General features: G+C 34.7%; 1 protein-coding gene across 2 annotated transcripts in view; it reads right to left on the bottom strand.

Moving 5' to 3' along the window:
* Positions 1 to 12085: 12085 nt before the first annotated feature.
* Positions 12086 to 12458, bottom strand: part of TCF25 (TCF25 ribosome quality control complex subunit) — a 51283-nt gene continuing 50910 nt past the window's right edge. For both annotated transcript variants that reach the window (XM_085895409.1, XM_085895410.1), the window contains one exon: positions 12086 to 12458. This exon is cut by the window's right edge and continues 297 nt beyond it. The gene's annotated coding sequence lies outside the window, so the exon portion shown is untranslated.

Below are 12458 nucleotides of genomic sequence, written 5' to 3'. Positions count from 1 at the left end.
TGTCGAACAATTGTCTCTCCCAAAATGGTTTATATCTATTGAATTGAACTTGAATAAAATAAAAGTATTAGCATTGTTTCTGATGGAACGACAAGGAAGTTGAAAGTATGATTGACTAAGATAAATATAATTACAAGAAGAATGTCTCCCTCTTGTGTTGTAGCTGTCCATTACCATTTGGTTTCTCTCATTAACACAATCAAAGATAACGAGGTTCTTTTTTGATTTATCCAAATCTTGGGGAGACTATCATCCGTATTATCACTAAGAATACAAGTTATCGGTTTTGATTTCTTTTTACATCTCTGTGTATCACAAAATAGTTGTATTATATCTTCAATGTAATAATCATTTTGGTTTTTTTGAAGTTTAAATAAACCGATTATATCTTCTTTTTGAAGACCAGCATTAAAACCTTGTGAGAGTAGTTGATACTCTGGTTGAAAACTCGACATTGTGAAAATTATTAAATTTTCATAATCAAAAAGTTGGGAGTCAGGAGCATCTTCAAAAGTAAGCAGGTTTTTCCGCATCCACTTGAACCAACTATGAGACATCTTAATGAAATTGGGAGATTTTTATGGTTGTTAAATTTTATCTTATTTTCCCAAATGGGTAAACAGTCATAGACTGGTACTTACGAAATCGTCAACTTGACCTCTGACCTTGTCTAATAAAAGCTGTCTCTCGAAAAGGTTGCGACGCAAACCAGAAGTTTCTACGATGATTCTGTATCAAACCATCAAAAATCGAATGTTTGACCTCACTTTTTTCATAATCTTGAAATACCTTGACTTTTGACCGATTTGGACCAAAATCTAATCAGCGATAGCCATCACCCTCCTGAATCAATTAGTGTAATTTGACATTGGTATCTTCTTCCGTTCTCGAGTTATAACTTTTTTTTTGGATGTTTGACCTCACTGTGACCTTTACCTTCGACCGATTTTGACCAAAATCTAATCAGTGCGAGCCATCACGCTCCTGAATCACATGGTGTAATTTGACATTGGTAGCTTCTTCCATTCTCGAGTTATCGTGCCCACAAACAAACACACACACAAACAAACAAACAAGCAGTCATAGACTGGTACTTACGAAATCGTTAACTTGACCTCTGACCTTGTCCAATAAAAGCTGTCTCCAGAGAAGGTAGCGACGCAAAACAGAAGTTTCTACGATGATTCTGTACCAAACCATCAAAAATCGTAACATCGACCGAAGCAAAAATCTCCATTTCTCCACGCAATTATTTTACATTATTTTATCAAAGTCACAAAACCATAATATTCGGCCATCCACCAACAATCTTTACATAACCCGACGGCTTAGTGAGTCAGGCATGCGACGATAACCTTTATTGGGATAAAAAATGACTTTTAAACACCATCTTTATCGAAAACACTATCAGCGCGCACACAGAAATCCTTTACGTGACTCAACGACGCCTCTGCTCAAGCACGCTACACCACGTGACGCGCGAGTGAAATATTTTTTATACAATCGTAAAAACGTCTCCAAAACATCCGATTTTTACGAGAATTTCGACAACCGAGTTTTAAGCATCCTAAGCGATCGCAAAAACCGAAGACAAAATTAAAATCGAAGTTAAAACGAACTCGTAACGTCGAGCGAAGCAAAAATCTCCATTTCTCCACGCAATTATTCAATATTATTTTATCAAAGTCACAAAACCGAAATATTCGGCCATCCACCAACAATCTTTACATAATCCGACGGCTCAGCGAGTCAGGCATGCGACGATAACCTTTATTGGGATAAAAAAACGACTTTTAAACACCATCTTTATCGAAAACACCATCAGCGCGCACACGCAAAACCATACGTGACTCAACGACGCGTCTGCTCGAGCGCACTGCATCATGGGACGACCCGTGACACGTCGAGTGAAATATTTTTTATACAATCTTAAAACGTCTCCAAAACATCCGATTTTTACCAGAATTTCGACAACCGAGTTTTAAGCGTCCTAAGAGATCGCAAAAACCGAAGACAAAATTAAAATCGAAGTTAAAATGAACTCGTAACGTCGAGCGAAGCAAAAATACTCCATTTCTCCACATTAATTTACGGAATTATGTTTGACCTCACTGTGACCTTGACCTTTGACCAAAATCTAATCAGCGCTAGCCATCACCCTCCTGAATCACGTAGTGTAATTTGACATTGGGAGCTTCTTCCGTTCGAGTTATCGTGCCTACAACCAAACACAAACAAACAAACACACAAACTGAGGATGGAAGTCATCAATATACTTACGAAATCTTTAGATTTCGTAAGTAAAAATCATTCATTTATATATTTGGAAAACAGCTTATTTAATTTTTTATTGGCTTTTTTATAAACTCTATATTTTATCCTAAGTTCAGGTTTAATTTGAAGATAATCCATTATTTTATTTATGCAATATCTTGTGTTGATATTTCCCTGAAAATCACATCCATGAATAATATACAACAACAATCCTTTGAACATTTCTCTAATACGTTCAGTTTCTTCCCTTGTAAGGAAAGGTGTGTTATCACCCTCGTTCTTTACATTCATTTCTCTAATCAATCTTGTAAAGTAATTCATTTTTGGTGTAAATCTAAAATATTTTTTTTTGCTTTTTCTTATCATAAATTAGAAGATAATCACAGAATATACATTGTTTATATGCGTTTGACTCTGTTTAATCCCCGTCTTTCACACGCAGGACAATTCTCAAATTTGTCACATGAAGAATCAGGGAAGTCTCGCATATTTATAAAGTAAAACTTTACTTAAACTAAAATTCATCTTCAGAATCATCTATACTTTCATAATCTTCGAAATCTTCAGTTGAATATTGACTCTTATTTAATTTGTAGAAACAACATTACCATTGATATCTATATACTTTTTTTCATAACCTGATTCAACTACAACATTTTTTTTTATATTAAAGGTAATTTTAAAATGATCCTTAATGACTCTTGAATGAAATGTCATTTCACCTGATATATTAACATCCTTTATTTCATCAGGATTTACATCTTTAGGGTTGTTGAAAAAAATACAAATTTCTCCTTGCATATTACAGATGGTCTTATCTTTTCTTTCTAAAGCTTCATCCATAAGGTTTTTATTTTTTGATACTTTTTCTTGTTTCATTGCCTTTTCTAGTTTTGAATATATTACCAGAAGGAGAGGAGAAACTTTTGTAAGAGATACTTTAATTGATGTTCTTCCAGGTATACTAAAAGCCCTTCCGCTGAAGGAAATTGAAGAACTCATATTATTTACCATCATTGTTTTTATCCAATAGTTGTTATACTTATCTTTGTTCAATTTACATCGTTGACATATTTCTCAGTATCTTTTACAGATGAAGAGATTGATTGAAACTTGTCTTTTGTGTCTTGAAACATTGTATTTATTAAGTGAAAAAAGTTGGAGGATAAAATGCTTTTAGGCACAGATTTACCGAGAAATTAAACGAAATTTTCATCAAGAAAATTTTAGTTTAAGCAAAGTTTAATTATATAAATATGTTGAATGCAACGTACTGTGATGTTTGTTATCACGAATACAAATATTATAAAAAAACACCTTCAAACCAACAAACATACATTTAATCTATTTCATCTAATATCTCCTCTTGAGTTGGAAAGAAAACATTGTGATATCTGCTCAAAGGATGTTTTGAAGAGTCGTTATAACAGATATCTTCAATCACAACAACACAAGAAAAATGAGTTTAAAGTAAAGGGAGACTATTATATTGAAAACACTGATGGGGCATTTAAAGGGCATATAAAAATAAGGATTGTTCAATTTGGAGAACCCGGTCCATCACCAATAGCTGAATCAATTGAAATAGTGAAACCTGATGTTGAAAAAGTTATTAAAAAGACATTGAAAGAAATGAAAACTTTAAAGTTTTATATGGGAGTGAAAATGAATATGAAAAGACAAGATGAAGAACAAACTTCTTATATGAGAACCGATCTTCATTTTATAACATCATTTCAAGATTTTTTGAATAGTGGGGTTTATGAAGAACTATCAAGACAAGAGGAGGATGTTGATAATACAGTGGAAGGAAGTGGATTTAATATTTTAAAAAATCATCTTTTTAGATATAAACATTCTAAAATCAAACCCTCTTAAAGCTTCTTATATTGAATTACCATAAGAAATAAAACTAAAGAAGGCAGTTGTTAATATTAAGAACAATGATAATAAATGTTTTCTCTGGTCTGTTCTTGCTCACTTACATCCACCAAATTGGAATTCAGAAAGAGTAAAAGAATGTATGAAATATGAGAATACCTTGGATATTAAAAATTTTAAATTTCCAATGCCACTAACAGATATTCCTAAATTTGAGAAAAATAATAATCTTTCTATTAATGTATATGGATTAACGAATACAAACAAAGTTCAGATATTAAAAATTTCAAACAACTTTAAAAATGAAGAAACATACATTGATCTTTTATATTTTAGTGCTGGAAAGAATTCACATTATACATACATCACTAATTTATCAAGATTAATCTCTTCTCAAATATTCAGAACAGCAAACAAAATATATCCTTGTAAGCGATGTCTTAATTCATTTCATACAAAAGAACGATTAGAACAACATTCAAAATATTGCAGTAATCATAAATCAGCTGTAATTACAATGCTTAAACCTGGTGAAAAGATTTCTTTTGAAGATTATAATAAATCTATAATGCACCCATTTGTGATGTATGCTGATTATGAATGTATCCTCAAAAAAAGATTAATACTGCTTCTCCTAATCCAAAAGAATCACATACAAATAAATATCAAACATATTCCTTGTGGTTTCTGTTATTATATCAAATCATCTGTTGGAGAAAAGTATAGTAAACTTGAACATTATAGTGGAAAAAAAGCTTCACAAGAGTTTGTAAAACGATTAGAAAAGGATTGTATAAGACTAACTAAATTAATGAAAGAAACAAATGAACCGATGAAATTAACTGAAGAAAAATTAGAATTCAGAAAGAACAATATCTGTCATATTTGTGAGGAGGAAATTGAGGAATCTAAAGTTAGGGATCATTGTCATCTTACTGGTAAATATAGAGGTCCCGCTCATCCCTGTTGTAATTTTAATTATAAATTTCCTTCTTTTATTCCAGTCTTTCTTCACAACAGCGCCAACTATGATACACATGTATTTATAAATGAACTTTCAAAAACACCAGGGAATATTTCTGCCATAACAAACACAAGTCAAAAGTATATTTCATTTACAAAAATGATATTCACAAAACCTTTAACTTGTATTAGGTTTCTAGATTCTTACAAGTTTATGGGAACACCACTTGCCGACCTCACATCAAATCTAAGCTCCACGGGGTCTTTTCCAAATCTTAATTCATTCTTTCCAAAAGAGGAAATTCTAACTATAGAGGAAATTCAGATTAAAGAGAGAATTCAAAGTAAAGAGGAAATTCTAATTAATGAGGAAATTAATGAAGAAATTCTAACTGAAGATGAAATTGTAATTATAAAGAAAATTCAAACAATGAATGAAATTCTAACTAAATAGGTAATTCTGATTAAAGAGGGAATTCTAACTTGAGAGGAAATTCAAACAAGGAATGACATTCAAAGTAAAGAGAAAATTCTTACAAGTAAGGGAATTTATCCTTATGATTATATGGATTCATTTATGAGATTTAAAGAAACATGACTTCCTTCAAAAGAAAGTTTCTATAATAACCTTTATGAAAAAGAGATAAGTGATAAGGAATATAAACAAGCACAAGAAATTTGGAAAATATTTAAGATAAAGAACCTTGGAGAATATCATGATTTGTTTCTAAAAACAGATGTTTTATTGTTAGCTGATGTGTTAGAAGCTTTTAGATCACTGTCATAATAAAAATTGTTATGGATTAGATCCTGCCCACTATTTCACAGCTCCTGGTTTAGCTTGGAGTGCAATGTGGAAAATGGCAAAACAAGATTTAGATTTAAAGGTCCCCTGACATGAAAAATAAACTTGTTATTTATATATTAACTTGCCCTTCCTAGTGAAGAAATCACCCATGTTTTTTGTTTTTTAAATCACAAATGGGATAATTAGACCAATATTTCGATCATTTCTGGAGTCTTTCACAACGTGCTATGCCCTGCCCCTAATAAAATGGACTTCAGCGAATCACAGCGTGACGTCACATACAGTAACTCGCACAGAGTGGATTGACTCGAGATGTCGCGCGCCTTATAAAGTACGTACAAATGCATTTTTCACATGTGAGTGCAATCTCTGTGATAGTCTTAATTCCAGTGATTGTTTCGCGAAATTTTTTAATAGTTTTAGCCGTACTTTTGAAAATGCCTGCAAGATGTATCGTAGCAGGATGCAGCAATACAAGCAAAGACGGTGTAAGCCTTCATGTATTCCCAAAAGATGATAATCGTTGGAGAATATGGACATCTAAAGTGAAGTTGACGAGGGGAAACTGGAAAGGCCCCAGCGACAATAGCGTCATTTGCAGCGCCCACTTCGAAGACAGTGACTTTGAGCACGGGCTCTATTCATCCCAACCTCTCATTCCTCACACACAGAGACAATAAATTATGCTTCTGAGCCGTGTCTGCACAACAATCACGAGGCAATTATTTATCCCTTTACTACCTTGTCATAGTCGTATACAAATCCAATACATGTATGCACAATAAAGGGCTATACCATGTACACAAAATATTAAATTTGACTGTTTAACCTTTCCATTAAAAATAAAAATTGCAGGGACATACAAGTAAAATACTAAAGATTAATATTGCATCATTTCAAGGTGCAAGGAGATAATTTTAAAATCAAACAATGTGAAAATCCTGCACCCACATTTTGCAGCTCATTGAATTGTTCGTTGAAACCAGCCTGCTGGGATAGGTACGATTCCATATACATGCAAGCCAGGTATGGCTGCACTCGACATATATGGGTTTATTCTAAAGTGAAGGTACTGCTTCCATTGGCATGCTATTCATTAACATTTAGCCAAAATGCTGTAATAAATGAACAGGGAAAAATATGTTGGCACAACTATGAAAGACAAATTTATCTGTCCTATTACACGGCTTCATATCCTCAGGACTCCTACGCATTGACTTATACATTGTGTGCATGCTAATACAAGTTACTTGTCAACTCCAGAGTCCAGACTAGTCCGATAAATCCGTCGTCCATCCGACTAGGCCGATAAATCCGTCATCCGTCTGACGAGGCCGATAAATCTGACGTGCTGTAGCTTTATTTTATTATTCTCTTTTCTTCATTGTTTTCTACTGGTGCAACATGACGACAGTAGGAATGAAATAAATAAAAATGTAACAGAACGTCAGATTTATCGGACGACTCGAGCCAATTGTATCGCAAGGTGTGTTCTGCACACAAGTTTTCATCGTATCCGGACAGCGAGATTGGTTCGTTTTATGCGCGGAGAGATACGGCCGATGACACGCGCTGGCCTTGTTTGTGATTAATTCGCCGCGGTGCAACATGTCCGCTGCGCTGCGCTGTTCACGTCACCTCACTAAAATATTTCTGATATTGAGCAGTATGCAAGTAGAATTTACATTATTGAATTACGAATAGGATTTTGTCTAACCAGTTGTTATTTCCGAGTCTTCCTTCGATGTCCTCTTGATCGTCATGAACTCCGGGAATTTCATCGCCATTTTTCTCTGCTTGTCCTGCTTCGTGCTCGAACTGGTAAGGCCGTACTTCATTTAAAGCTGCCTGAACTTCACCTCCCACGACTATGTTATCCCACAATTGTCCATGTGATTCAGACCAAAATCCTTCATTTCTCTCACACTCACTGTCGCTACCGGACAAGTGAAAGTCCACGTCATCCATTATTCAAAACCAAACGTTCGATTTTTTTAAAGCAGAAACGAACGAAGTGATTGAGTCGACCAATCAAATGTGGAAACACACAGCAAGCCAATAGAATCACGTAGACCACCAACCCGAGTAATCACACAGAAAACCAAGAGAATCACATAGTCCACCAACCCGCGTAATTTGCGTGCAGCCTTTGACATACTGTACGTGATGTCATGTGGGTTACGCCCCTTTCAGGAGAATTTTTAGGGGCGTTCCGGAAGACGTTTGTTTTTTTAATTTTACATTTTACAGAACAAGTATTGTGAAAAAAATTGTCAGATCTGAAATCACGATGAAAAACTCCTCAAGGAAATATATAAATGAAATTTAAGTATTTTTGCATGTCAGGGGACCTTTAATCAGTGATGTAGATATGCTTTTGATGATTGAGAAGTTTAAGAGAGGTGGAATATCACAAGTATGTTCAAAAAGATATGCTAAAGCAAATAATAAATATCTTCCAAATTATGATCGTGAAAAAGATAGTAATTATTTGATGTATTTTGATGCTAATAATTTGTATGGATGGGCAATGTCTCAATCTCTGCCTAATGGTAAATTAGAGTGGGTGGAAGAAAAGGATTATGAAAAGGCTTTGATGAATATTGTTATTTCTTCTCAAGAGGAATTGAATGAGGAAGAAGGTTATTATTTTGAAGTTGATTTGAGGTACCCGAGTGATCTTCATAATAAGCATAAAGACTTTCCTTTTGCATGTGAGAAAGAAAGGTTAAGTGATTATCATAAAAGTTTTAATATTAAAGGCAAATCAACAGAAAAGTTATGAACAACATTCTGTGATAAAGAGGGATATGTTTTGCATCAGAGAAGCTTGAAACAGTTTTTGAGAGAAGGATTGAGAGTAGCTAAAATGCATAGAGTTTTAAAATTTAAACAAAGTCCTTGGATGAAAAAGTATATTAAATTCAATACAGATATGAGAACAAATACAAAAGTAAAATCCGAGGGGAATTCTATAAATTGATGAATAATGCTGTATTTGGAAAGACAATGGAGAATGTTAGAAACAGGCAAAACATTAGATTTGCAACATCTTGGAAAGAAGCTTCGAGATTGATAAATAAACCAAGTTTTAAGAGAGAAGAAGTTTTTTTCAGAGAACTTTTCTGCTATTCATATGGAAAAGGAAAGTATTGTAATGCATCAACCAATTTATATTGGAACAGCAGTTCTTGATTTATCAAAGATATTGATGTATGATTATTTGTATAATGGCTTAAAGAAAGAGTATGGTGAAAATGTTTCATTGTTGTATATGGACACTGATAGTTTTATCCCAGATATAAAAACTGATGATGTTTATAAAGATATGAAGAAAAATATTGGAGTATATGATACAAGTAATTTTAGAAAGAAGAGTGAGTTATTTTCAAAAAAGAATGAAAAGGTTATTGTTAAGTTTAAGGATGAGTTGGATTGAGAGCAAAGGTATATGCTTATAAGTATGGTGATGAGATTGATAAGAGGTTAAAGGGAATAAAGAAATATGTAATAAAGAAATCAATAACTTTTAGAAATTATAATAATTGTTTGATGAATAAGAAAGAATATAGGAAAATGAATACAATAAGAAGTTATATACATAAGATATATAGTGAAGAAGTAAATAAAAAGGCATTAGGGGCCTTTGATGATAAGAGATTTATTTTAGATAATGGAATAGATTGTGTTCCATATGGATATTGTATGATAGAGTGTATAGAATAGATTGTATTTTAACGATGGGAAGTTGGGTTTGGGTTTTTAAGGGCTACCGCCGTGTTTCCTCACAATATATAAATGGTCAAACCAAGTATTAATCAAACTAAAGAGTGGCAAAAATCTCAGTCTTGGTATATAAATGGAAAACATTATGAATGTGAGAAATATCAAATAAGTCTTCTTGAAAAAAATAACGAAAACAAAGGTAAATAAAACAAAGATGAGAATCAATTTACAAACTAGTAAGTTAGAGGATATAAAGAAAAAAAAATATCCTTGAATGGACTGAAAATTTTGATGGTTATCAATTGAACAATGAAAAAACAATTTACCATAATCTCAAAATGATATGTGGTTCAGGAGGTGGTCAAACAAGAGCATTAAGAGAAGTTTATCATTTCATAATGGCACAAAAGGGGTATCTTAAAAAATATAAAGATTCAAATGTTTTGTTTTTAAATATTTTAGATGGGGATTATTGTGCAATGAAAATTAAACTATTGAAGGAATTTGAGAATGAACAAATCTTTATAGGTTCAATGAGTGAGCAAAACAATATGCATTGGTTATTTGAAAAAGAGTGTCCCTAGGCTTACATGTTTAAGATATTTCTTTGGAATCACGTTTAACAAATCACATTACTACTTTACTACTTGAACAAATCTTTATCTTATTGCATTGGTTATTTGAAAAGAGTGCCCCTCGGTTAAAAGGGGAAACAAATAAATATACCTTGGGATAAAAAGGGGGTTTACTTTTTAGGAAAAACCCATTCACTTACATGGGGAAAAGTGAGCCAGAACCAGTATATTCACCCGACTCCTGTGGAGGTCAGAGGTCAGAGAGCGGAGGCCAGATCTCGTCTCACCAACCCTATAAAAGGCCAAACGGAGCACCAGTTTGAGGTAGTCGTCGTCGGTGGAGTCTGGAGGCGGTCGAAGAAGTCTGGAGTCGGAAGAACACAGGCGAGGCAAAGTCCAGGGATGCGGAGGACGCGCGAGGCAGAGAGCGTAGCGGAGCCTGCAGTGCCGGGCAGACCTGCGCGATCGTGTGGGGAGAGCCGGAGAGAGCTCGCCAGCCAGCACCAAACGGTCAGAGGTGATCTGGCTTTGGGACAGTCCGAGCGTCGCTGAGGAACGGACGGGTTCTTACAAAGAGCATCAACTTTGAAAGAGCATCCAAACCCATTCGTTCCTCTTAGAGCGTCGCCAGCTGAGGCCCGACCCACCCTGCTGCCTGGCAAGGCCTGGGCGCAACCGCGGCTACGCTTGCTGCCGTGGGGAAAGAGCGTCGTGGGTCGACCCAGAGGCACCACGAGGGTAGAGGTAACCTGCAACGGTCTTATGGGACTCCTTCGGTCCACCAAGTCCCACGTAATAAAGGCCTACGGGTCCAGTCTGACCCCCTTGTCTATGAGGGTGGTCTTTTCCCTGTTTCTTTGTGTGAATGTTGTGGCGCCATGTCCCGCAAGTAGAACTGTGCAAGTGCTTGGAAATAATAATAATAGACGGTTGTAGTGCTTTGCCTTGCTTGTGTCTTGTCCCTACCCGCCTCCATTTAATAACTGCATGCGTGTTTTGCATCCATTGCATGATTGTTTGTTTACATGTGCATTATAAATAAAATGTCCTTGTGTGAATGTTAACCTGTTCATTGTGTCCTCTTTCCCCATCGAACCGCCGTATTGCTCTCAGAATAATAGTGGGCTTTTTAATAGCCGATAAAAGAATTGGGTCCAGCAAGGTCTCGCGATAATACACCGCTCGGTTATCCCAGAACGGAACGAACCGCTTAAGCGGTTCGTGTCCGAGCAGGCCTCGCTGAGGTACGGTCTCTCGGTAGGCTGCCCGCGCGAATACTTAGGAATATCGATTAATTCGGCAATTGACCCTGTCTCGCGTGGGTAGAATATTGACTAGGCCGTGGTGTGCGCTTGGAGCACACCCGTGACTGGTTTTCGGCGTTGTTCCGAAAAGTCGCAACTGAATTGTCCGTCTGGTGGGCGAGATGACCGCTATTGGCTAAAGCAGCTGTTCGCACGCTGGGCAGGCGGTAGATTCGTAACAATATATATATATATACATACATATATATATATATACATATACATATACATATACATATATATACATATACATATATATATATATATATACATATACATACATATATATATATATATATATATATACACATATACACATATATATATATATATACATATATATATATATATATATATATATATATATATATATATATATATATATATATATATATATATATATATATATATATATATATATATATATATATATATATAGCGAATCGTGGTATTTGTCCATGCATTTGTCTGTCTCCTGTTTACGGTGGCCACTTTCCACACTGCGTTTGAAAAGCTCACCATTCACTTTTGAAAATGACAAGAACAGGCATGAGTAATGTTGATGCCAAATTTTATTTCCAACCAGGATATTTATCCTTCTTTTTCGACAAATTCAACCTCAACCCATTCCTTGATGCCAGATATGAAGAAACAGCGAAACAGGTTTATCGAAAAAAGACAAACCAGTGCAAGAATCACAACGTGTGGTTGCATTTTAATTGTTTGTCAAACTTGTACTTAAACTTTTGCTTCACAATCTCAATGAGAAATCACAAATGAATACATCCATTTAACACAGGAAACTATTTATATCCTTCAATGCACTTCTTTATTTCAAATTCCAGATTTCCAAGGTGACAGAAAATACAAAATGAAATCACTGTTGTCAATAGAGATTACACTCAAAATTAAAAAGCTTCATCCCAA

Source organism: Eptatretus burgeri, chromosome 9, assembly GCF_056783735.1.
Source record: "Eptatretus burgeri isolate ZD-2024b chromosome 9, Ebu_testis_v1, whole genome shotgun sequence".
NCBI classification, from domain to species: Eukaryota; Metazoa; Chordata; class Myxini; order Myxiniformes; family Myxinidae; genus Eptatretus; species Eptatretus burgeri.
Note: the sequence above shows the minus strand (reverse complement) of the source record. Positions and strands in the feature narration are given on the sequence as shown.